The sequence below is a fragment of the Tyto alba genome, unplaced genomic scaffold (assembly GCF_018691265.1).
Source record: "Tyto alba isolate M040663 unplaced genomic scaffold, T.alba_DEE_v4.0 Super-Scaffold_8, whole genome shotgun sequence".
Lineage (NCBI taxonomy): Eukaryota > Metazoa > Chordata > Aves > Strigiformes > Tytonidae > Tyto > Tyto alba.
In genome coordinates this window covers 17,961,044-17,988,955 of record NW_024881329.1, presented here as the reverse complement: position 1 = coordinate 17,988,955, position 27,912 = coordinate 17,961,044, and the positions used below count along the sequence as shown (strand labels likewise).

General features: G+C 38.9%; 1 protein-coding gene across 1 annotated transcript in view; it reads left to right on the top strand.

The window, feature by feature from the left end:
• Positions 1–27,912, top strand: part of SHANK2 (SH3 and multiple ankyrin repeat domains 2) — a 323,086-nt gene that overhangs the window by 179,811 nt on the left and 115,363 nt on the right. The gene's annotated exons all lie outside the window — the stretch shown is intronic.

Sequence of the window (27,912 nt, the reverse complement as noted above, 5' to 3'; positions counted from 1 at the left end):
ATATTTATTGTAGGCTATCAATTTTGTGGTCTTCTAAATATTTTTACAGAGACACCACAATTAATGACTTTTTATTCAACTGTTCCTGCAACCAGAAATATCAGTGGTCTAGTGGTCTTTAGAAACCATGCAGAATAAAGCAAATTACTTTGGCTTGAAATTAAATATTTCCAACAGTGCACTGTAACTACAGTCATGGAAAAAATAAGGAATGACTGTTATTACAATATAAATTGCTTTATAAAAAGGGTATATTTAAATATTCTCATCATTCATACCAAAAATATCACCACGTTTTATATTTAGGAGGATTTTTGGTTGCTATTTTAAGTTTTGTTGAAATAGTTGGTACTCCTTTTTAGTGTTACTGGGCAGGTTACAACAAAATCATGATTTGAGTTTTTTTTGACTCTTCCCTCCACAACCTTTCCATGACCAGCAAAGTAACGCTGTGATTCTGTGAAACTAGATGTTTGAAAATAGGTCTTTCAGTTTGGATCAACCAAGTCTTGCCTGTAAGATCTATGATTTGGGTTTATTTTATTTTTTCTTCTTAGGCACGCATGTGTTTTGTTTAAGTATTTACTTGTGCTACAACTTTTATTTCTGCATAGCTGGCCTTTACATTCAGGAGAGGATATAATATGCAGCTTTTATTTGTTGTGAGCATTTAACTCCCATGGTGATTGAATTTAAATAGTTGCACCACTTCTTCACATTGCAACAATGAAAGAATAGGCTTTGCAGAATTCTGGAGTAAATAGATGTACATTTTTCCTACTGTTTGTTTACTTAAGAATAAGCATTTAACAAACTGTTAAACAATAGCTTACAAATTGTATTGATATGTACTCTGTGCAAGGATGCTTTCAAAACCATGATTACTGATGTTAGGTAGGGGTTTTTTAAACAATGCTTTATTCTTAGAAGTTTTTTTCATGTTAGGATTTTAATGTATAGGAAGTATAAATAGTCTGTACTGGCTGATATCACAGATAGATTTAATGGTGAATAATGTGTAACTTAATAGAGAGAACCACAGAATAATAACTACGCATATGGATTTTTTTAAGAGCTCTGAAGGGATGCAAGAAGTCCAGGTAACTGATTCTGCACAAAGCTTTACTGTTTTTCTGGCAATTGAAGAAATTGTAATTAATTGTCTAGATAACTTATTCCTAGCCTTAGGTTAGAAGAGCAGTTAAACACATACATGCATTGCTGAATCTGGACATTAATCCATACTCTACACAGTCCAGCATATTTGTGATTAATTCTGAAAGAAGCAGTTGTTACATGCAAATCAAATCCATTTCTGTGTAATTTATGTTCATCGGGGTTATTCTGCTCTGAATTTTGCAACTTAATTAGGAGGGTATGGTAATTTTGAGAAATCACAGCTTTGCTGTTGTTGAAGACCTTTATGTTGGAGAAAGGTGAGGGAGTTTTCTATTTTATGAGCTACATGTGCAGTGCACAATGCTGGCTAGCTATAGAAAGCCGTCTTTGAAGATATTTACACTGATGCACTTCTAGGAATGCCAAGCCACTTTATTTCTTGTGTTGAACCAAGAAGAGTTGAATGTATTATACATTGCAGCAAGTGTTTATCATAAGTGGTGTAGTTAGTCTGCCTTACTGTTAAATGATTTCTCCCATGACTCTAAAGTTTATGCTGCTGTGTGTAAGTGCCACCTCAACCATTTGTAAGTAATATAATGCATTTATCATAAATGTCACATGAATAATAAAAGAGTTAATGGGCAACTAGGATCCTAATTAGTCCCATTTATAACACTTGCGGCAAGCGTCAGGCTTTAGGAAGTGAGAGTCATTTGGCACAGGGCAAAATGCAAGGGAGAGCAGATGTTTTGCTCTTCTTTGTGCTTGGGGTCATGGAGATAAGGGGAACCTTTCCCTTACTTCTCACTATGGAAAGACAGGTTTGACAGGAAAATAGATGCTTTCTTTGAAAGGATGAGTGTTCATGGGGGTAGGTGAAGAGAAGGCATAATTTCTTCATGTGTAATTATGGTCTCTGGATCTTCTGAAGAGGGTAGAACTTCAGTATCAGCTGCTGAGAATACTGAAGTAGTTCATTGTTGAAGATGATGCATGTTGAGCAGAACAAATAGAGGATCTACACAGAAAAGGAAAAAAAGGTGTTGTCTTGCTTCAGCAGGTAAACAGAGTAGATATTAGCTGGAACAGGGTTGGCACAGTATCATCTGACTGAGTTTTCATCTAGCTTGCAGTTTTTCTGAAAAGCCACATGGTACCGATTCGTCCAATGTGTACAATTACATTTAACATGAGACTTCAGAGATAATGTTAAACTTGCCTTTGGAAATCATGTTCACAGACTCTTCACTGAAATTTCTGACAATATATGTTCTTCTTCCTTCAAACCCTGTCATTTTTTGTGAAAAAAAAATGTAATGTGTAATGTGTGTAGTGGCTTTTCTGGATAGAGCACAAATAAAATGTATTGGAAAAGCACATGAGTAGTTTTAGAGATGAAACAGCTAGAGACAGCTGTCATTATATGTGGATTTTCATAAGCAGCTCAACAGTTGCCGATTCATGTGATTTTGCTTAGCTTTGATAAACAGTCAGAAATGGAGTATGATTATGATTTGATTGTTATAATTAAGAGAGATCATATAGCTTGCCCTATTTGCTATTTTTCACTATTTTAGTTGATGTATTCTTGAATCTTGGTATCTGACCAATTAAAAAGACAGATAAAAGTAAATCAATGTATTAGGGCAAGTGTTATCCAACCTAAAGATCATGATTTCCATTAGAAGGGGATTTTAAAAACAACCACTATTGTTAATGTATACACCAATTATAAAGCCATTGTAGGTCATTGTTGATTTATCAGAGTGACTAGATTTCTATAGTACACCTGCTCAAGTTTGTTAATGCTTGGTCAGAAAAAAGCGAACCATAAGGTGATTTGATTTATTACTTGAAGTACTTAAAGAAATGTGTTATCTCTGACTCTGAATCTCTTATTTATGAATAATCTTTATGTGCCTAACTCTTCGTTGCCTTTGTTTAGTGTAGTAGTCAACCTAAGCATAAAAAGAGGAACCACTGAATACTACTGTTCAGAGTGCTGCCTTACAACATGACTTAAAGAATTAGTTAATTTGGGGTTGTGTTTTCTTTTGAGATTTGCTTTGATGACATATACAAGTATAACTATCTTTAAATAAAGAGATCCATTAAAGTGGAAGAGGTTTTTTAACTCAGAATATCTTTTTTGGTTTCTTTGGTATAGTTGAATATAGACTGTTTTACTAAATTTAAACCCGGTGGATTGTTAACTATTTGTTACTGTTGTATCCATGAGTGTGCAGCTGTTCTGCAGGTGTTGCATGATGGGATGTGTGGGGATTTGTCAGCTGCCACAGAGCATATCTCATACCAAACAATAATGTTATAGTATCAATACTTATAAAGTGAAACTAATTCTGCAATATTTTACCAGAATAATGCATTTGTTCTCTAAATGAGGCACTGCAATTTGCATAATTGTGCCATAAAATCACTTATTTTTCCAGATAAATTGAAATGTTATTGTCTTCAGAATAGGATGGCTGCTTATTTACATTCCAGTTAAAATGCAGTCTAGATAAAACCAGTGTATTATCCATTAAGGAAAAAAAAAAAAAAAAAGAAGAAACAGAAAAGAAAAAAAAAGGCAAAATTCAAGGTTTGATTTGAGGATCAAAACCAGAGCTGGGAATAGAAGAAATCTCATCAATTTGCTGCAGAACAGTTCAGTTGATACTTGTACAAAAACATGCAAAATGGTCTGTAGTATAACTGCCTTTACTTCTTTATCCTCAAGAGCTTACAGAATTTCCTAGTACAAACTTTTCTTTAAGTAGTGTTAGGTGGAAAATAGATATAATTTTATTACAGACAGCATTATTTTATCATTGTATTAGATAAAGATATCTGTCATCTGACTAAATGTAGGAAGTAGCAATAAGCATTTAGGGAGACATTTTAAATATCTGGAATAATTTTTTAGAATAATACACATATACAGACATGAGTAACTTCAGATTCATGTTTACCAATAGGTAAGATTTTTGTTCCTGTAAACCCTTTATACAAACTTAAAAACTGATCTGGAAAGCAAGCTTTTAACTTTACTGTTGTAACTTAGACTATAGTCATTATGAATATTTTTGGCAAGCATAGCAATGTTATGTCTTACATTTGTATTCAATGGCTAGATGAAATTGTGGTTTTACAAAGCCATCTGTTACTGATTTAAATCCTTTTAGCAATAGAGAAACCTTCCCATCCTTAGGTAATCTTCATTAATTACTCTGTGGCTAAGTTTTCTCTCATTTGTAGTGTGAACTTCACTAGTTTCTGCAACTAGATATAATTTTTTTTTTTTTTTTTGGCAGCTACATGGGGGCCATGATTTTTTTTCTCTCTTGCAAAACTGAGACTTTGTTAGTGTCTTTGCAATAAAATGGATTATCATATTGAAATTTTTTGCAGTTGTTTTCTGAAAGTTTGTTCATATTCTCCCAAAAGCCTGGACACCAGCTCAATGTAGTACTTAATAAGAGCCTCCCTAATATTGTGTGGAGGAGGAAGAAAGAAAAAGTAGTATTCTTACATTTTTGTATGCTGTTTTTACCTCTCACACTTAGGCCTTTTGGTGGACCAAAAGAGTAAGGTCCACCTTAGTTCACTATCTTGCATTAGGGGCTTTTTTGTTGACGGTTTGGCTGCTCCTCCCACCCACGCAGTGAGCCTCCCCTTTCATGCTAAGCAGGAGAACGGCCAGGCTCATCGTGGCGCACTCTGAGCTGTTCTGTTCCTAGACAACATCTACCTCGGGTTTTGGCTCAGCTGAACAAAGATTCTTCCATCTTTTTAATGATGACAGATCTACCAAAACTGCAACAGTACTGCAGTGTTTCAGCACATATATATGCAATATGTGTAATATATACTGAAAGTTTGTGTGCGTGTATGTACACGGTTATTGTAAGGGTAGCAGGGCTGTCACTAACCTGCAAGTCTGAGGTACAGCAGGTCTTGCACACCTAGACCGGGCACTGCTATTTTTAGATCTGTGTATTTAATTGATACATAGCTTGATTCAACCAACTGTTAGAGGAGAAAGGTAATTTCTGTTTACCAGTTAGTCATCATCCTCTTGGTGTCATCTGTAAATGACGTCTATTAAGCACAAGCATACCCTTGACACTTCTTAAAATGAAAGTTGTCAGAGTCCAGTGGAAACTTCCTGTTTTAGTTTTGAAATTCCTCTGCTTAAGCATAACTACGGGTGTATTGAAGACGTGGGACAATGGGGTCTTGGAAAAAGAGCAGCTCTGTTACAAGGGTTAAACAGCCTGGTGTATGTACGCAGTCTCTGATCTAGTGGATTAATTTCTCACTTGATGGAGAACTATTTTGCTTTCTTTCCACTTAAACTCAGTGAGTGAGGGTTTGGGTTTGGGTGGGGTTTTTTCTTAATTTATGTTTTTAGTGGATGATGGCAGCTGAATGAAATTATCGTGCCTTCAACATGCTTTGGATCTGCACAAAAGCACTGCAGAAAAATTATAACTATTTTGGATTGTTCTTTTTATCTGTTTAAATGTGGACTCTAATCTGTAGGAAGTGATGGTATTCCAAATGAGCTCAGTGTGATCATAAAAAAGATGGACCAATCTTGTTTAATTCTAAAAATACATTAATAAGACTGTTACTTTTTCCGCATAGAAGGAAATGGGCAGACAAAAAAGAATTTGGTTCTTACAAGAGCTCACTTATTCATGCCTAAGCAAATAATATGCTTTAAAATAAGACTGAAAAGCAGACAAAAATGAAACAACTTTGCTGTTGTCAGACATACAAAACCAAGCTGTGAGCAAAATTGGGAAGCATTTTCCTGTAGCTTTGATTCTATGTGAGGTATATACTGGGCTTGTAATCCCAAGGTGCAAGAGAAAATTGTGGTACTTACCTGATTTCCCAGAAATGTAACAAGTACCTATTAGATACTGAGAACTGATTTTTATGCTTCTTTGAGAGGAGGATTTGGAAGGAGTTTTGGTGATAATGGCAGCAACAGTCAGAATTTGCTCTGTGCCCATTCAGTTCTCCATTGTCAGTTCTAAGGCATTTTGACCCAAATGCCACAGTATTTCTAAGAGGAGTTTGCTAATATTTCTATTCTGAGGGATCCTCCCAAAGCTCATGGGACTGTGTGTGGAGTGTGGAGCTGTCCACAGGGAGATTTTTGACTTCTTGTGAATATGAAAACCAGTATTTCCCTGACTTCCTACTACAAAATCCTCTATAAATAACAATTTTTTTTAAAGATAAGATGCTTATTATAAATAGCCAGTTCTTGGCCACCTAGAAGCCATCCAGTGGCATCCAGCCATCTTGGCCATCCAGTGTTTCACATAAATCACAGCTATGGATAGTCTTCACTCTTGCAGATGTCTATCTATCTTCTGTTCAAATATTACATGCATAATACAACTCTGCCATTTCTAGCTCTTAGGTGTTGAGGTTAGGTATTAAGACTAATAACACTATATAAATTAATGCTTGTTTTGAGGTATAGTTTGGAGATTTCCAGAAGACATTATATTAAAATTAATTTCTCTGAAGCCTGTTAGCTTTTTTTAGTCTCTTGATACTATGGAAACCTGGTTGCCGGAATGGAGCTATATGAAAAACAGTACTTGTGCCTGGTATTTTAGGGGAGAAAATACGATTTCTTTTAATTGTAGGTTGTTGCTACAAACGTGCAAAATTACAGGTGAAGGAAACCAGATGAGTTGTTTTAAACAGTGGAGAATTAACTTGCAAATTCCTGTTGTTTAGTGCTGCAGTAGAACTAATCTAATATCTGGAATTGTTCTTTTACTTTTTTCTTTTTCATTTTTTCTGGAGGTGTAAACATTTTACAAGCAGGAGAAATACTGTAATGTGGAGCTGCATATGTGTGTATGTGGCTTTTTTATTTATTTATTGCCAGTTTCCTTGTTATTATTCTGAGACTGGCAATCAATTTGTGTGATGCTGAAAAGCAAAGTTCACCTACTAGTTGTGTTTCACAAGCCACAAGTCTGTCCGGAGGGTAAAAGGAGATTGCTTGACATCTGATAATCACACGCTTTATGAGCAGTAACCTTACCTTCTCTTCCTACCCCCCACCCCAAATTTCTAGTTTTCTGAAGAAATAGCTTCACTTGCAATCTCAAACTATGCAAATACATCTTTGCTATCATCTCTGAATCTGAAAAAGCAAATGAAACCTCTAAAACCTGATATATATTCTATTCATTTAGTTTTCTTGATAGGTTTTTCTGAAAATCAGAATCTGTAGAAAAGGGTTCCTAGACTGTTCTAGATGTTTCAGAGGGGTTAGATCAATCACTTCATGTTGGTATACAGAGCAGGCTCCCCACTGCTTTTGTGTGGGTGCTAGTAACTGCAGAAACACCCCTGATTTAGGGAAATTGTGAACTTTTGAATCTGATCTAGCAGAAGCTCTGCATTCCTTTAATCATTATTTCTTTTGCATTCAATTTTCAGTATGTGTTCTCTATAGAAGAGTGGCCATGGGTTCAGATTTCATCCATTAATTACTTTAAAAAGAAGGAGAATGCTTCCTTCCCTATTTTTTTTGCCATCATGCTGTGGCTGTAGATATAAGAAAAAATCACAAAACTTCTAACCTTCCTCTCAGTCTAATTCAGGTCCTTCCACAACATTAGGGTATGTATGAACAGTATGTCTATCTTGTAGAATGGAAAATAGAAGTGATCAAAACCAGGACACACAGGGCAACATAGTTTGAGAAATGATCTAGTGAAAGGCTTGCTGGTTTTAATAAATGGGGATGTTCAGTGTTGGAGGTATGCTAATCTTGCTCACAGTAAACGGGGGGTCATCGCTCTCAGAGAGCTGCTGTGCTCCTTTGAAGTTATTGTACAACTATGCAGGAGACCAGTGGGAGAGGAGACAATGGCAGAAGATGGTTTTCCAAGGGATCCCTGCCTTGTGTTCTGCTACAGTCAAAGCATTTCTTACAGCTTGTGTCTGTGGGACTCATCAAATTTATCTAATAAGGAAATTGAAATATACTTTAAATAAATCAGATTAAAAAGAACATTTTATATCCTATTGTAACACTAATATGAATCTTTTCAGAGACTCTTGTATATCACAATAGATAATAATAATCCTTTATCTCTACTACATTATTTCTTCATATATTCTGGCAGTAATTTAGGGTGCTGGATTTCTAGTTCTCCTCATCTTGTGGCAAAAAGTTTTCACTTGTTACAAAAACATTATTTCTTTATGGTGAGAGTTTTGCCTGTCAGTTTTCAAAATAGGAACTCCTGTATAGTCCACATGGCGAGTGGCAGCTTTTCTGTCATGTGGTTGGATTTGAAGGTTTCTGAAGGCTTTGCTGACCAGAGCACTTAAAATTATCCTAGAAAATGCATCAAAGGTTTAATGGATTTTTTCAAGAATGGATGAATATGGTGATAGGATAAAAGTAGGTAGCTAAATGTATCTTTATTTGCTGATGAAGAGAAAATTTAAAAACCTGTATGTACATTAAAAAAAAAAAAAAAAAAAAAAAGGTCATGTAAGACTTTATTTACAGCCTAGAATGAAAAGAGTTGATTCTGGACAAATACCATGGTTGTTTAGATACTCACTGGAATAAAGAAGAGAGTTAAGAGAGAATCATGACAATCCTGGGCAGTGTAAGCCATTACAGCAATAAACTTCACCATGAAATACCCACGATTTACTAGTTTAATAGTTGCTAAAGAACTGTCATTAAGGATAGCAGGAAAGCCTTTTTATAAAGACTGGCTTGGACTTGCACTGATGTCATATAACAAAATGTTGTAACCTTACATATATTTGATGACAGCCTATATGCTAAAATAGGTGAGGAAATGTGTCAAGGTCGTGCTTTGTACTCCCAAAAGCAGGTCTATGAGGCAGATACCAAAGTCCCATGTTAACTATGTTATTTTAAAGAAATGCAAGTTGCAAAATCAAAGAATCCTTTTTCTTTTTTAATTCACAATATAAGTCTCTCTAGTATTTTTATTGCAATTATTTCTTCTAGAAATGTTCTAACAGGCTTTGAAGAACTGATATTCCTTTCAATTGAATCAACCTGTGGCTTGGCTTCTCAGCGCTAGATAGATTTGTTTGAGGCAGTAGTCACTGCTGACAGACTTGTAAGCTGTTACCATTGCATGTGGTATATTTATTTACACCGGGGGTTATTATGACTCACTTTAACTGCTAAATTAAAGAAAGAACTGTTTTTAAATGGCCGGCAAAACATTTGTTGTAAGCATTTTCTTAAAGTCTCTAGTTAGTTTTTTATATCTAAATATGCTTTATTGACTGTGCCTATTTTGGAGCTGGCTTTTACAAAATACTTACAGACTGGCAATTGATTTTACGGTGTGTTTTGTCTGTGAGTAGGTATTTGATTCCCATAATTCCTTATGCATTATTAGAATCTGTTTGAGATATTTGAATAGAAATCAAGTGCACACCTAACAAATTGGTTGTTCTTCAGAGCTGGAAATGATATAGGCACCTATTGTCCAAGACTAGGACTATTCATCCCCAAGTCTCATTTTTCTGCAACTTTTTTTTCCATTTCTTCTCCCTGCCCCATGCAAACATCTTCAGAAGTGTTTTCCAGTTCCTGAGTCCTTTTACTTCTTTCTTACTGTGTGGGCCCAGCTCGGGGTGCTTGAACTTGCTCCGTTTGGTCTCCCAAAGGTGTACTGCTGTGTTCTGTTGTGCTTACATAGCATATTGATCGGGTAGTTTTCTCTAGACAAGTGTTGTTCCACCTGTAATGTTGTTAGAACCTCAGTATTGAGACAAGATGCTTCTCCTTGGCAGCTCTCAAGTTAGGGAAACTGCCCCTGTCTCACCTGGTAGCCAATAATGCAAAATAGTCTACTGCTGCCATTTTAAGACCTGCAACATTATCCTTACAGTCATTGGGATAACTTGCAGCATTTTAGAATTCTGTGAGGCAGAGTTCCAGCTTTCTGTGTCAGTTGTAATTGCCTTATCCATGTGTTTGTGTTTCAGCTGCTTTGCTGCAAGTAGAAACATGGGCTTCAAAATTTTCCCATGATGGGTAAATACTCTGATGGCTATGTGTAGTGGCTGGACCCTCTATGAATTATTTAAGTGCACCCAATTAGCTACGTTAGATCTTTGATATCTTAAGTAGTTTTATATAGTGTTTTGGTGCTTTCATTGTACAAATGAATGTCAGTAATCCAATTTAATATTTTTTTTGTATTTTTTTCTAATGACTATTTGATGTAGCAAGGTATAAAAGTTGTTTAGTTTTTTCTTTTTTTTAGTAATGATCTTATATGCAAAAATGATGCTGCTAGGCAATTATCCACCCAGAGAGTTTTCAACACAGTTACTCATAATAAACACCAGATCAATGAGATGACAAGTTTTTGGTAGATGCATGATCCCGTTTTAAGTATTGAGTTTCAAAGTGGCATGATTGTACAAATCCACATTTTAGAAAATCCTGTTTATTTACAGGAGAGAAGTATATAAAACTAGATGAAGGAAGATACTAGAATTAAGGTTAAGACTTAATTAAACACTCGCAGGTTTACCACTTCTGTGGCTCTGTCAGCAGAACAGAATCAGAGGATGGTTTTTGCTCACTTGCCCATAGTAATAAGTTATATACTTGATTTTAAAATGTTGTAGAAGCTAGCCTGAGTTTAAGCCACTGATGTGTAAGCAGGTGAAGGAAATTTGTGCTATCATTCAACTAGCATGATGCATATTCACACATGGTTCTGCTTTGGAAAACTGTGACTGGAAAAGAGAGGTAGTAAACTTTTATCCTTAGCAGTCATGTCCTAACATAATATAGTCTGAGGAAAGGTGTGTAACTGCAGCTGAACTACCCAGAGTAATGGAGATTTAGGTTGTTTAAACATTTGGTAATATAGAGTAGGGTTGGGGGGTTGATTTTTTTTTTTTTTTAATTATTTTTTTGCTAAAATGCAGAACAGATGCATCTCACAGTTTGCTCCATTGCTGTATTACTTAGATTACAATTTAAGGTGCATAGATTAAGTTAACATGCAGGAACAGCTTTGTTTAAAATGTCTGGCCTGTAGCTCAAGGGAAAAGAACACAGTCAGAATATTCTTTCCAAAATGATGAATACAGTTTGGTTCTTACACACTTCTCCAATACCCTAGGTGGGACTATTTTTTCAGACTTTTGGAAAGTACTAGCTTTTTAAACATGCATGTTTGGTTGCAATGAATCACTTTCTGGTCATTTCCAGTGCTACCAGCTTTTTAAACTTCAAATTCTCGAATTTTTGTACTTCCAATGTTCATTATTTTTTCATTATTTTTAAATCCCCAGTTTTTTTCTGTCATCATCTTGTAAAAATAATATTAATTTAAAAATAAAACTCCAAATTTTCATCTTTAAACATTTTCATTAGAAATCTGTAAAGTAAGAAAAAATACATAGATATCTGGTCCTCAGCATTTTATTGAAATATCATGATTGTCTTTTCTTAAATCTTAGTTTTGGTGGGCTCTGGAAATAGGGAGCAATATATATAAAATATATATAATACTTAGCCTAATGCCAAACTGTGTTCATATTTTGATTTGACACTGAGCAATGGCGCAGTAGTATGCTTTAATTTTTTTCAGGCATACTTTTTGAGTCTGTTAGTATTACTGTCTGATTTCTCATATTGGCTGGTTGAACAATTGTCTGGCATGTCTGTCCTCAAAAGTTCTTAATGGAAAAATACCAATGGTTTGCTGTTTTTTTGCTTTGGGTTTGTTTTTGTTTTTTTTTTTTCTTCTAATATTTAAATTTCATAATTTCTATAGATGGGAAACAGTTTTTTGCCCCCTCTGATTTTGATTTCCAGTCCATAGGGTTCTGAATAGAGAAATACTGCCTTCAATAAAATACGCCATGTTTGCACAGCAACTTCTTTTATTGTTCTGTGATAATATCTTTGGAAGAAGCGTCTCTTTTGAATTATTATTTTAATTAGTTTTGATTCACTTTGCTTATTGTTCTCTCTGGTGCAAACAGAGAGCAGTCTCGCAACAAAGTTTACTCTGAAAACTGCCCCATTACAATTATAGACATTAAAAAATTACATATCAGGTCCTCCTGACACTACTCGTGGCAAATAAGATGCCTTGATGCTTTCTCTTCTCTCAGACATGCTGTTAAAGCGCTGCCCCTGCAGTGCATGCTCCCCTGCAGTGCATGCTGCAGACTGGATCTTGGAGGAAGTGAGTTCAAACCCCAACTTTCTCTGTAGTTATGGGAGGGTTCCTGCCTGCCTGATCTTTCATGTCCTGAATATAAAATGGGATATTTAATCTGCACAACCTGAAGAATTTACACACATCAGCAGGGGTGACTAAAACTTAAGGTGGGCTCAGTAAACCTGCTACCAAAGGATTCTCCTGATCTCTGCAAGCCCCATCTCTTTCTAGCACAAGAAGAGTTTGATTGTATTTGATGCTTTCAATATATATAATCTGTATTTACAAGGTTTTGTAAGATGCAGCGATGTCTTACTACCCTCTAGTCATCTTCGATAAGATAAACTTTTGAGTGTTATACTCTGATTTTGAGTAACATCCACCAAGTAGTAGATGAACTGCTACCAGAAAGGCAGAGAGAACAAAACTAGATAAAATGTAATCCCAGCATACTTCTTTTCTTTTGTCAGTCTTTTTGCTAAAGAGAAAAAGAAATCAGGAAAAAAATCCCTTATAAATGTAATCCCAACAGTTGAAAGAACTGCAGAGAAAACAAGAAAACTGTGAAAAGTTATTACAATTTTTTTTTCCATCAGCATACTGAGACACTTTGATTCAATGGTTTAACAGACTCTGATATATTTTGTGATGCAGAGTAAAGCTTCGAGATATCAGTCCAAGGATCAACTTTCTATTTGCAAATTATTAGCTTGACTGAATAGCTCTGTTGGGTTTTTAGGACATTAGGGGCTAGTGAAGAAAAAAGGGTATACTTATATCTAGAATTGCAGAAACTAATTTAAAATGTAGCATTTACTAAACTACTCTGTAATGTAGCAAATGCATACCAATTTATAAACACCAAAGAAAAACTGCTGGGACTTCACTTTAAGAAGTTTTCAGTAGGTGAATTCTTTTGAATCAGTCTGCATTGCTAAGAGCTGTCCAAGTCAAAGTAAAATAGCAAATTTGTCTTCAAACGATAAAGCTATGGCTTTGCAGACAAGATTTCATTCTTAAGGACTTCAAACCGCAGCTGGGCTTTAAGCAAGGACCTGGTTGTGCCAAGTTAGGGACAAAAATGCTCAGAAAACACTTCAGACAAGAACATAACTTGGGCTGGATAAGTCCAGTCCATGTGTTTCTGCATAAATACTAGCAGGAAGCCAATGACAGTACGTGTTTTGAAAAATTAAACGTGAAAATTGTCAGATTTATGGCTATATATCAAAGCACTGAATCACTCAAGGATTATCAATAGTAAAATATGTAAGCAAGGCTTGTAACATGCTGTTCATAGGTGGAAAACAGCATAAATCCACCACTTAACATCTGGGAATTCTGACCAATCTTTTAAAAATAATTTTTATTATCTAAATTCCTCATTTTTGAAGGATTTCTTGAAAAGGTAAACCCATTGATTGTATACGTAGAATCCACACTCTCCTTTCATCCTCCCGTGCCTTGTCATCTTAATGCCAACTTCTATCACTTACTATAGAGAACCCTGTAGTTCAAGCAGAGATATCCAAATGGGTTCTACTTAGCTCATTATCAAAATTGGGTGTCAGAACTCAATAGTATTCAGAGACCTGACACTGAAAAATGAGAGTCCAGCTACGCACTCCAACTACCTGTGAGAAGTGCTGTCATATTTCTCAGGTGTTTGGAGTTTCTAGAGATGTGCAGTCTGGATAGATCCCTCTTCTCTCAGCATTACTGATACCAGTGGTATCATGAGCTGGATATAGCTCCTTTAGCTACCATATGTATCCATCTCTTCAGGCTGTCCAAGTTTTATGGCAGTTTTGGCAATCTGCCGGGATTTTACTGAGTAATGCAAGTGGTGAAGAATAATAATATTAACCCCTTTGTATCTTAGCCAACCATGAGTAGGATATTGTGGATCAGAGAGTGCTTTGTAACTTCCCGTGCTTACCCTTTCTCCTCCTCTGTGCCCACCAAATTGTACAGATCATAGAATCATGGAATATCTCAAGTTGGAAAGGACCCATAAGGATCATCGAGTCCAACTCCCTGCTCCTTGCACAACTACCTAAGACTAAATCAATATGACTAAGAGCATCGTCCAGACGCTCCTTGAGCTCTGACAGCCTTGGTGCCATGACCAGTTCCCTGGGGAGCCTGTTCCAGTGAGCAGCCACCCTCTCAGTGAAGTATGCGTTAGGTAGTATATTTAGGCTACAGCCTGTTTAGGCTATCCACTTAGTTAGACAAGTGGATATGGATTCACTTTCTAAGGAGATGATAGTGTAAAAAAGGAAGATGATATGATTCTCCTTCTACATTTTTTCCCAGCAATTTGAAAAGATAATGTATGGTTCTTTCTTTTCCACTGTTCTGCTTCACTGCCAAGGTCAAATATGACTGGCAACCACAGTGGTTAATGCTGACAGTGTTTCTCCATCCTTGTCTCTCTTCTAGAAATGAAAGTTTTGCAGTAGCAATATAATACAGCACTGCAGGCTTTTTCTTGGGTAAACCAAAAGCTAATGTTCCTAACTTATTCATGGAGTGATTTCCAGATCATCAGAGGACACTAATCCTATACTGAGAGCTGGTGATGAGGGATGGTTTAGTTATGGTAACATTATTAAAGTACTGACAGCACGTCACTGCCTTAAGAATAAGACAACTGCATTTTGTTAAAGGCAGGACAAAGAAAGCATGAATAAACTGTTGTTTCCTAATACAGGGAAATGAACACACAAAAAAAATGGCTTCTGCACTTGAATTTCTAGGAAAAAAAAAAAAAAACAAAACAGAAGACAACATATTTATATTACTAACACTGCTGATAGACTAATCAGCTCTATCACATTAGGAATGTCGTCATCAGAGATTATTTGAGATCTCTACATAGGCCCAGACAAATTTGCCAGATATCCTTTGCTGCCTTTCTCTGCTTAGGTTAGTGCGACTTTATTACATCCAACAGCCTTCCTCCTCTTATGGCTTCCTTCCTCACCCTTTTACTGGAAGATGTAAATTTTATGCTTAACTGCTGTTAGATATATTCAGTGTGGGAAAGGAAAGTGCATATTATTGACATGCTGCAACCTCACATCACATCTTGTGTATCAACCCAGTAGACCTGCATATCCTCAGACTTGTTTATGAGCTTCCCCGGGCTTCCTGCCTAGGAGCAAACAATACCACTTAACTAGCTCTCGAGTCGCCACTAATTGAAGCAGCATAATTATCAAATACTTGGACTCACTCCACATCTGAAATAAAACAGCTGTGTTATAATGTTATGATCAAATTCTTTCACTGTTATATGACCTAATAAATTAACGGTTGGGAATCATGCATTTGTGACTCACAGTCTGTCACTAAATATACTAATTCCATCAATGGTCTTTTGGATAAATTTCTCTGAATGGATACTGCTTTATGTAGTCTGAAAAGAAGTGTGGCTGTTTCATGCCATTGGTTCTAAGAGGGCAGAGTTAGTGGTTTCTGGTCTACAGAAGAGTAATGAAGAAGCTAGAAAATAATTAAATATTTCTGTAAAGAATTGGCTACATGTAGGAGGGACCCCGTATGGAGACAAGACCTGAGTAACGACATCACACCAATGTGATGAAAGTCGTTCTCCTTTATTTGCCTGAACAGTGCCAAGATATACAGAGCCAGACGGTCATGTGCTCTATGCTTTACAGTCTATTGGCTAAAGGCACTTATCACGCACCCGGAAGTGCTGTGATAGGTCTGCATCGTTAGTACCGTATACAAAAGTAAATCTACTTTGCGGTTAGTGTATCCGGGCATTCAAACAGGAAGGAAGCACTAGCTTGACTTCCTCATTCTTGCCCTTCCAGGTGACCTCAAGGGCAAGATTATCACATGGCAGTTTTCTGCTCAGAGACCCAGCCTGGATTGTCCAAACCCTGTAGGATCAGTGCATGTCCCTGATCCCAAAGAAATCCTACCACAGCTACACAGGAGACTGGCTGCCTCATCAATTTAGTGAGAGACATAGGCCAGCTCCTGAGAGCTCTCAAAATTGTCCTGGGTTGTTGCCCAAGGAGCTGTCTGGATACACTTTATGTAGATTGATCACTCTAGAGAAAGAGTAATACAAGCATACTAGCCCTTGCTACGACAAGTTTAAGGGTGAAAAATTAAACAATTCTATTCTTGCTAAGCAAAAGACTAATATCTTGTTTGCAAAATTATAATTAAACTACAAGCAATAAAACTTTCTTCTGAATTCTGCTAAACATGACTTCTCTTCAGCTGTTCAGGTATTTTCATTTGCTTGGGAAATGGAAATTTAGCATCCTTCTATACAGGTTGGCCTGTTTCAGACACCTTTCAAAACAAAAGATATCTTCCCACTTTTTACTCTTTCTTGTTTTTTAACTATTATGAATGCAGCCATCAAAAAAAGGCAGCCTAGTTAAATGGCTTCTAAACAATGTCATTTAGAATTAGGACATTTTATTTCAAAATTGGAAATGTGAACAAAGAAGAGAGAAAAGAATTCAAATCCTGTAGAGTTAAAACTGTAGTATGGCTCTTCAGAATAGATCTTAGAGGAAGAACTAGATATGGGCATAAAATCTGATGATAGATTTTTTTCTTTCAAATGTACCAGAAATAAGAAGGTCTGCCAGAGGTCAGCAGACCTGAAAGATGATGGATCTATAAAAGGGAGCACTTCTGAAAGAGAAATCCATAGATGAAAAGCTCAGTGAATTCTTAGCAGTAGTGCTAACTGTGGAGGAACTTGGGATACAGCTGCTTCCTCAGGACACTGAAAATAAAGACCAATGGTGCAATTTTGGATTTTGCTTAGGTCAGTTGTGGTCTGGCCTGTTGGTGTCCTGTCCCGTACCTGTGTCCTGAGGTGCAAGCTCCCTTCTTCCCACTCAGGTTAGTGCTGCCGTCCATAAACAATAATTTGCAGGTCTAGCTGAAAAGTGAAAGAAATAAAAACTGTAGGGTCAGCAATCAGCTTAACCATCAAGAACCACCTAGAAAGTCTCCTGACTGCAGACACTGCCACAGGAATAGCAGTTTACTGTAAGATCAATTTAAGCATAAGCCTACCCTGAGGAGCAATGTCTAGTTTCATAGACACCATAGAAAGGTTTCATAACTGACAGACAAAATGAACAGTAACAAATCATCAGGGCAAGATGATATTCCAAGGATAACTCAGATATGAAATTTCTAAACAGAAGTAGGATCTGTTGCTCTGCCTTGGTAACAGAGGAATGGGGCATAAATGCATTGCTAGTCTTAAGAGTTGTAGAAAAACCCTGAAATCTGAACTAGGAAGTTTGTTTCCACTGCTGGAGAGCTGGTACTAATGTCCCAAAGATTAGAATCACTGGAAATATGGTTAAAAAAAGATGAACCTCCAAGAGTCAAAATGGCATTTATAAAGGGAAATCGTGTGTTTTGAAGGAGTTGGTGAATGGATAACTACCTTGACTCTTCCAGCTTTGATTTGGTGTCTTGGTTTGGGCTGAAATAGAGTTAATATTCCTTTTCAGGGACTAGATGTGTGCTGTGTTTTGGATTTAGCTTTGGGTTTGGTATGGGAAAAATGCTGATAGCACACTGATGTTTTCAGCTGCTGCCGAGACTTCAAGGACTCTCCGACTCCCCGTGTCCTGCCCGTGCGCAAGGGCACAGGGAGCAGGGAGGGAGCACGGCCACAGCACCTGATCCAAACTGGCCAGTGAAATATTCCATATCATGGCACGTCATGCTCACTGTATAGAGGAGGGGTGGTTGGGAAGGAGCTCTCTCTCTCTCTCTCTCTCTCTCTCGCTTCCAGGATTGCGATTGTGGGATCTTGGTATCTCGGGGTCGCTGGCCGGGAACGGGCTGGGGATTGGTTGGCGGGTGGTGAGCAATTACGCTGTACATTGCCTGTTTATATATTGCTTTTTGTTTTCCCCCCATCATCGTCATTGTTCTCGTTTTATTGCCATTATTAAACTGTTCTTATCTCAGCCTGCGAGTCTCCCTTCACCCCTCTAATCCCCTCCCCCATTCCCAGGTGGGGAGCGGGAAGGGAGGGTGACCAGCTGCGGGGGTTGGTTGCCAACCAGGCCCAAATGCCGACATTTGGGTATTCAGAAAGACATGCTTAAAACTCAGACTATTGTATAGTAAGAGAAAATGACCTCTAATGTAAAGGATAAGAAATAAACAGTAGAAATAAATGGACATTTTTCAAAAAATTGAAAAAGAACGAAGTTTTAGAGGGCTCTGTGCTGTGAACTGTCCTCTTAAATCCGTACAAAAATTTTCAGATTTAATCTTAGGTGTAATGCAAAGAAAGTAAAGCATTCAGAGCTAAGGATTTAACAAGATTTTCAGGCATTGTTAAAATACTTTAGAGAATATTAAATCGTCAAAAAATTTGCTTTTAGACACCTTACCAAACATACAGTGCCTAGTCTAGCCCCTGTAGAGGCCATTCACAAATAAGTTTAAGGATGCACAACAAATTGTGATTACTTTGACTGACCCACTGGTGCCCGGCACCTCCTTTTGCTCTTTGGGACCCAGATGTTCACATCTGCCAGTTGCATGCCATCCCATGCCAACCTCACGCATGCCAGAAAGTCAAAGGACAGAGTGGATTAGTCTCTATCCAAAATAGCAGTTTCCAAGAATCCTGCCTTACTCTCCTTACCCTCTTCTTTTTTAGACCACATAATAAATCTAGAAAAACTGGTGATTTCATCTCCACCTGATGTGTTTATTGATCATCAAAAAAAAATCAGCATACTGGGCGGCTGTGGCTTCAGCCTTAGAGGGTAGAGAAATTCTTGCACCCAATTAAAAATCTTCCTAACTTAGCTGGAATGATCATCTTTAACTCCAACTCCTACCAGAAGAGATTTATAAACTCTGTATGGTTTGGTCTCATCATGTCTGTATTCTTTCTCAAGCCTTTTTCTACGATGAGGGAAACAAAGCAGCTCATATTAGTTATCTCACCAAATGCATCTTGTCTTTGCAGAAAAAATGAGAAAGGATACCTTCTGAGACAAACTTTCTGTTTCAACAGAATTTCCTAGGAAGTTGTGTGGGACCTCACAGCATTTGTCCGTAGGTCAGGTACCAATCAGTAAGCACTCAAAGGTACCCAAGTCCGTGTCTGATTGCATGACAATGTATCAGTTTTAGTCAGGCAAGAATACCTTCTCACTTGTGTCAGCGTTCAGCTGCATAGTTGTACCTACAGTCTGCTTTCCTGCTTTATGTCTTCCAAACAGGCAATGTAGAGCCCAGTCCTCACGTGTAGGTGGAAGCTCCAGTCTCACTTCATACTGGGTGTGAAGACAGTAATTTTAGTAGGGCTGTTTACAGATGGTCTTCAAGAGGGACTATTCTGTTGACTAAATGCAGGTGTCTACCATTTTAGATGCCCTAGAGTATCCTTGTTAGCTTCTGTCTTTTACTCCAGAAGGCTTTAGGTATCCTGGAGGTCCCGTGTCTTACCTGCCAGTCACGGGCTGATCTCTGCAATAACCATGGGTAACTAAAATAGCAATAGATACTTATGCTGAGTATGTCAAAGGGAAGTGTATCTGGGGACGCGTAACCCCAGGCACCAGTACATGCTGGGGGCTGATCAGTTGAAAAGCAGCTTTTCAGAAAAGGACTTGGGGGTCCCGGTGGACACCAGGTTGAACATGAGCCAGCAATGTGCCCTTGCTGCAAAGGCAAATGTTATCCTGGACTGCATTAGGCAAAGTATTGCCAGCATGCTGGTCAAGGAAGTCTCCATCCCTAAGGATATTGAAAAGCTGGCTTTAGATGTCCTTTCTTGAGCGGAGTTGGACCAGATACCTCCAGAGGTCCTGTCCAGCCTCAGCCTTTCTGTGATTCTAAGACAACTGAACTGTGAAATGTGGGTGTGAAGTTTGAATGCTCAGCCACCTGAGATCCAACTATTTTCAAACTTCTTGTACAAAAATGAAGGCTGGTCACTTTTGATTGTATTTGGTTTCTGTTCTTTAAATGTATTTGTGGCTATTTTTCATAGCTGACTTAAAATATGTGCATTAAACCTGCAAAAAATATCAGAAATTTGATTATGGATACCAGCTATTAGGGGGCAGAAAGAGTATTAGCAAATTAAATTCTTCATGTTTTACATGAGGTCACTCTGACACACGCTATAGATTGATATTCATAAGAGAGAGAAAAATAATTTTTATATCCTAATATTGAGCAAGAACCAATGACAACTACTAATTTGTAAAAGATGTCTTTTTTTTATTGAGCGAGGGTATTAAATATTTCTCTAGTCCTGTATAATGACAACTTCCACATTTTTTTGTATAACCACTAGAAAAATACTGTGGACAAAATTCAACACTGAGAAATAATCAGTTCAGTTTCAAAAGGTGTGTGAAAACATTTTACTTTCATATGAACATGGATCAAAAATTGTATCTGTAGGGATGAAAAACTTTCTAAATCATTCCTTCCTAAATACCTAAATGTCTTAATCTGCAAGCATGAGGAAAGAAGGCCCTGAGCAGTCAATAACTACAAGATCTCATCTTGACAGAGTATAACAAATCTGTTCCTGTAGTGCTATTTTACAGCGCTTGTTGAGTTGTAACGCAGCAACTGTCTCCAAGCAACTGTGCGACCGACCAGGAGGTACAACCGGGGTGTACAAACCCCGCGCAGAGGCAGGGGGAAAGCGAGGCAGCTCTGCTGGCGTGCACCCCGTGCCGCCAAGCCTTCGGGTCATGCCTCCTGCTAGAAAACAACAGGCTCCAACTGCGTTCGAGGTGGCCCTTTTCAGCAAGATGCAGCTATTTCTGCAGGTGGAAAATCAGATTGGGTCATCGGTTGCCCACGTCAGTCTTTCTGCCGAAATAACTCTAACGTATTAATCAATTCAGTTCTCTCGTCTGCGCTGGTAGCGCTTGTCAAAACGTTATTTTTGCAGCTAACTGAATCTAAACAAGCTCTCAAACCCAAAACAATGCCTTTGCAGGCCCAACTCAAAATAGCTATTTGTGTAGATTTAATATAATTAACTACAGTCAATATACATCATAGAAAGAAAATCTATATGTTTAATATACTTTCTCCCCAGCTGCTTTATCTAAATGCAAAACTAGTAATATATGTATGAAACGTATTTTAAAAGGTAATAATGGGCATTTGTTGTCATTGTCCTTCTGATAAAGCTCATAATTTTTTTATTTGTTGTATTATGTTTTTTAGGACCCACTCCAACTGTTGTATAAGCTGCAGGAATGCAGCAGTCCACTTCTACCAGTGTTTAGTTCCAGCATAACATTTTGAATCCTTTATGGAATGACATTGTAATCTATGAAATAATTTGCTACAAAAGCTAGTAACTACAGATAATTTTTTATTTTTATAGTATAATTTGTGTAATCATTTGTTTGATTGTTGATTTGGGGGCTTACAATTTTGCAAAAGTGTTTTGAGACAAAATCCTGGTGGCAGTTCAGATGAAAAGCTTTATCTTTACTTAGGGGGATGAAGAGATGGAAAGAGGGAAAAGAAAGAACTATTCCCAGAGTGGAAGCAAACACAAGGTTGTTTGGATAGTACAATTTTATTATCAGCGCTGATGTTAAGCTTTTTGCCAAAACTGTTCTGGCAGTAGAATTTCCAGTTTGAGCTGCAGCAGCATATTCCTGGTTGGATGGGCTAGTCCTGAACCATGAAACAAGATCAGAAACCTGTTGACACTGTGCTCCCCGTCAGTGTTTCTGTTACTGACCTACAGGAGGCAACAGTTCAGTTCCTTCTCAGCTCTCTTGTGCAAAAGGTTAACAAAATGTCAGGCTTTTTGTTTGTTAGTTTGCTGGCTGTTTCTTTTCCTCTAGCCAAAATTGGCAGGCTTGTGGGTGACGCTGGGAAATATACTGTAAGGTTTGCCTCACTTTCCCCAATTTATTCCATATTTTCTCTTCTTCTGAAATTCTAAAAAGTCCACAGTGAATGAGTTCTGTTAACGACCATACGTTAATAGGAGATAACTATACACTCATTTTATAGATACTTTCTGTATTGTTTTGACAGTCATTAATGCTATTCAATGCAGAGGTAGTTTTACTGATCTTAATAGCTCAATCCAAAAACCTGCTGAAACATTTTTATATCACAAATTAATTTGCCTTCTCCAGCTGTAATTATTTAAAAGAAAGTAAAAGCTTCTAGATAAGAGAATGTGGCATATTATGCTGCAGAAACACATCAGTGTGCTGACAGTCCTTCATGAGTACTGGCTTCTATGATTAGTCTTTTTCAGACCATAATTATTATTCAGTAAAAATTAAGTGATATCTGAATTTGAAGTTTAGATAATGGACTTAAACTTCTGAAACAGGAATGGACTTAAGCATAGGGGCCTGACACCGCAGTCCTCAGAAGTGTAAGGAGTTTAGGATTAGGTGTGGGTGCTACAAGACAGGCTGGTTGGCAAGCAGTTGAGCTGTGAAGGTGCACATTGTGTTCCTGTTCTGCTTCGTCCGGAGCTGCAACTTTGGTGCAGGGATAGCAAATGACCACACAAACGATGGGATGCTGTGGGATCATCTGAACCTGCTAGGACTAGGCTTTGTCCCAAACTCTTTCTGGTTTGCAGTATCTATAGAATTTATTGCTAAACACTGCTAACTTTTGCTTTTTTTTTTTTTTTTTTTGTGATTATTTGCACATGGTTCATTTTTATTGGTAATGCAAGTGGCACACAGTCAGCTTTTGGTGCACACTCAGTACATTACAGCTATTCATGGTCTACTGGGTTCTGATGGGGTCCATCGGTCAGAGAAGGGGAAAAGCATCTTTGGTCACGGTTTTGCCAAACTGGTGAAGAGGGCTTTAAACTTAAGTTGATGTGGGAGGGGAACCTCAATCCATCCCACTCCTACCAGCTTGATGCCAGTGCCAGCAATAGATGTCCAGAGCCTGGAGAGGCTTCAAAGATCAGCAGGAGAGCACCTGAAGAGTAACATAAAAGTATTGCAGCCAGGCATGGGAGGCGAGGAGGGGGGGTTGCCCTCTATGTCAGTGACCAGCTGGAGCACACAGAGCTCTGCCTGGGGAAAGATAAAGAGCTGACCAAGAGCTTATGGGTAAGAATTAAAGGGCAGGCAGGGACAGAAGGTGTTATAGTGGGGGTCTGTTATAGGCCACCCGACCAGGAAGACCAAGTGGATGAGGCCCTCTACAGATAGGTAGGAGCAGCTTTATGTTCACAAGCCCTGGTTCTTATGGGGGACTTCAACCACCCCGATATCTATTAAAGGGACAACACAACAGTGCATAAGCAATGCAGAAAGTTCTTGGAATGTGTTGATGATAACTTCCTTCTCCAAGTGCTAGAGGAGCCAATGAGGAGAGGTGCTATGCTGAACCTTGTTTTTACCAATAAAGAGGGGCTGATGGAGAGTGTGAAGTTCAAGGGCAGCCTTGGTTGCAGTGACCATGAAATGGTGGAGTTCAAGATACTTAGAGCATCAAGAAGGGTGCACAGCAAGCTCGCTACCCTGGACTTCAGGAGGGCAGACTTTTGCCTCTTCAGAGATCTTCTTGGTGGAGTACCATGGGATAAAGCCCTGGAGGGAAGAAGGCCCCAGTAAAGCTGGTTAATATTCAAGGATCATCTCCTCCAAGCTCAGGGGTGATGCATCCCAAGAAAGAAGTCTGGTAAGAATGCCAGGAGACCTGCATGGATGAACAAGGAGCTTCTGGATAAGCTCAAGCATGAAGAGGAAGCCTACAGAAAGTGGAAGCAAGGACAGGTAGCCTGGGAGGAATACAGAGAAACTGTCTGAGGAGGCAGGGATCAGGTTAGGAAAGCCAAAGCTCTGAAAGAATTAAATCTGGCTAGGGATGTCAAAGATAACAAAAAAAGCTTCTATAGGTACGTTGATGATAAAAGGAAGACTAGGGGACATGTGGACCCTCTCCAGAAGGAAACAGGAGACTCGGTTACCTGGGATATGGAGAAGGCTGAGGTACTCAGTGACTTTTTGCCTCAGTCTTCACCTGCAAGGGCTCCAGACACACCGCTCAAGACTCAGAGGGAAAAGGAGGGACTGAGAGAATGAAGAACTGCCCACTGTAGGAGAAGATCAGATTTGAGACCATCTAAGGAAACTGAAGGTGCATAAGTCCATGGGACCCTTGGGATCTGTGGATGTATCTCACTGGGAACTGGCGGATAAAGTGGTTAAGCCACTATCCATCATATTTGAGAAGTTGTGGCAATCCAGAGAAGTTCCCACTGACTGGAAAAGGGGAAACATAACCTCAATTTTTAAAAAGGGAAAAAATTGAAGGCCCAAGGAACTACAGGCCAGTCAGTCTCACCTCTGTGCCATGTAAGAACATGGAGTAGTTCCTCCTGGAAACTGTGCTCAGGCACATGGAAAATAAGGCAGTGATTGTTGCCAGCCAGTATGGATTCACTCTAAGGGCAAACTGTGCCTGACAAATTTGGTTGCCTTCTACAGCAGGGTTACAACATTCATGGTTAAAGGCAGAGCAACTGATGTCATCTACCTGGACTTGTGCAAAGCTTTTGACACTGTCCCACGCAACATCCTTGTCTCTAAACTGGAGAGGCATGGATTTGATGGATGGACCACTTGGTAGATAAGGAAATGACTGCATGGTCACACTCACAGAGTTGTGGTCAATGACTCAATGTCCAAGTGGAGAACAGTGACAAGTGGCGTTCCTCGAGGGTCAGTGCTGGGACTGGTGCTGTTTAACATCTTTGTAGGTGACACGGACAGTGGGATCAAGTGCACCTACAACAAGTTCACCAACAACACCAAGCTGTGTGGTGCAGTGACAAGCTGGAGAGAAGGGATGCCATCCAGAGGGACCTTGACAGGCTGGAGAGGTGGGCCCATGTGAAGCTCATGAAGTTCAAAAAGGCCAAGTTCAAGGTCCTTGAACTTAGGTCACGGCAATTCCAAGCACAAATACAGGCTGGGCAATGAGGGGATTGAGATCAGCCCTGCGGAGAAGGACTTGGGGGTGTTGGTGGATGGAAAACTGCCTGTGAGCCAGCAATGTGTGCTCTCAGCCCAGAAAGCCAAACATGCCCTGGGCTGCACCAAGAGCAGTGTGGCCAGCTCAAGGGAGGGGATTTTCCCTCTCTGCTCCACTCTTGTGAGACGCCCCTGCAGTGCTGGGTCCAGCTCTGGGTCCCCCAACATCAGAAGGACATGGACCTGCTTGAGCAGGTCCAGAGGAGGCCACAAAGAGGACCATCTCCCCTGTGAGGCCAGGCTGAGAGAGTTGGGGTTGTTCAGCCTGGAAGGATCTGGGTAGACCTTACAGCTGCATTCCAGTACTTAAAGGGGGTCTACAGAAAAGCTGGGGAGGGAGTCTTTATCAGGGGGTGGAGGGTTAGGACAAGGGGTAACAGCTTTAAACTGAAATAGGGCAGACTTAGATTAGATATAAGGAAGAAATTCTTCACTATGATGGTGATGCGACACTGGCACAGGGTGCCCAGAGCAGCTGTGGCTGCCCCCTCCCTGGAAGGGTTCAAGGCCAGGTTGGACAGGGCTGGGAGCACCCTGGGCTGGGGGAAGGTGTCCCTGCCCATGGCAGGGGGGTTGGAACTAGGTGATCTTTAAGGTTCCTTGTAACCCAAACTGTTCTATTTTCTCAGGATCAAATTTCATTTTCCCCTTTACAACAGTCATGAAGCAGCTGAACAGAGCCAGTTACAAGTCAGGTATCTTTTGCAGGCTGCACTTTGGTTGCAGTCCTTGGAAAGGTTTTATCTGAGTCAGAAACATTTAAACAATCTTGATAATATAACATGTTTCTTCCAATAGGACTTCAGGATGTTGTTACCCTATATTAACCTTTGAAGGATGGATTGATAGCTTTATAAATATATATATATATAATTATGTTTTATATATATATATATATATGTTGCTTTCTGCTTGACAAAGAGATTAGAGCTGCATCCCACCCATTCCATGATTAGATCTCCATCCTGAGAATATGAGAGATATATATATTCTCTTTCTGTGAATATAGATTAAGCTGCCGGTTTTCTTCTTTTCTTCATCTAGAATATTTTTCTGTGTTTTCAGGAGAAAAGAGGCAGTACATTCTCATTAGCTCAAGCTAGTAGCAGGAGAGAGAAAGCTGCTGGCTCCTGAGAAAGCCTGAGGCCTGAGGTGCCCCAAACCTTTCTGTGAGGTTGCTGAGGGATCAGCAGAGCTTTGTGGAGCAGGCCGGGCTCAGGGCCGGCGCTGTAGGCAGCAGCAAGGCAGCTCAAGTGTGCACCTCTCCTGCCCTTCTTCTTCCCGCAGAGAGAAATGTAAAATATGCTGGCAATCTCTAACTCGCTGGCCCACTCCTTTCCTTCTTCTCCATCTCCTGCTCCACCCCCACGTTGGGACTTTTCATAAATCTGTCAACAAATAAATGAATGTCCTAGAAGTGAAAGGCTGAGAGAGTTGGGGTTGTTCAGCCTACAGAAGGGTCTCCAGGGAGACCTTTTAGCGGCCTTCCAGTACTTAAAAGAGTCTTATAAGAAAGATGGGGACAGACTTTTTAGTAGGGCCTGGAGCGATAGGATAAGGGGTAATGGCTTTAAACTACAAGAGGGGAGACTTAGACATGAATAAGAAAGAAATGTTTTATAATGAGGGTGGTGAAACACTGTCACAGGTTGCCTAGAGAGGTGGTAGATGCCCCATCCCTGGAAACATTCAAGGCCAGGTTGGACGGGGCTTTGAGCAACCTGCTCTATTGAAGATGTCCCTGCTCAGTGCAGGGGGGCTGGACTAGATGACCTCTAGAGGTCCTTTCCAACCCAAACCATTCTATGATTCTATGATTCTCTTTTGGACTAGACCTCTGAAACTGAAGGGAAATGGGTGGAAACACCAGCTGTGTGTCACTCATGGAGTTAAGGAGGACAAAAAAAGCCCTGAAGTTCACTGCAAGGAGTTGTGATCTTCTTTCTGGGAGATACATAGAGAATAGCAGAAAACCCTAGCTGCAACCCAAATCTTAAACCTTTCTGGTGATCCTATGATCTCCTGTATTGAAAGCATTTATTATATTCCCTCAGTTAATATGCAAGGGTAGGTTCATAGCATTCACTAACAATTTCACAGAAAACATTCATTTTTCTGTACAGATGTCTTATTTCAGTGGTATTTGATGTAGTCAAATTCTGATTATTTTACTGTTCCATTAACTGATTTTCTATTTATTAACATAAATTTCTCAGCTCTTCAGAGATAAGATTTTTGCTTTCAAGTTATTTCTTGAATATCTCCTCCTTTTTTCATTGATGGAATTAAATTTTACCCTTCAAAAGAAACCCCCAAACTAGTGTCTTAAAAAATAGTCTTATCTGATACCATCAGAACCCTTTAATTATTTCCATGTATTTTTTCACAAAACAGAGCTAGTTTAATGCCTAGTCCAGCTTCCTGCTATAATCTAAATTCTCCTGGTGTGTTTTATAGTTACCATAATGGATAGACATCTTTTATTGGAAGAA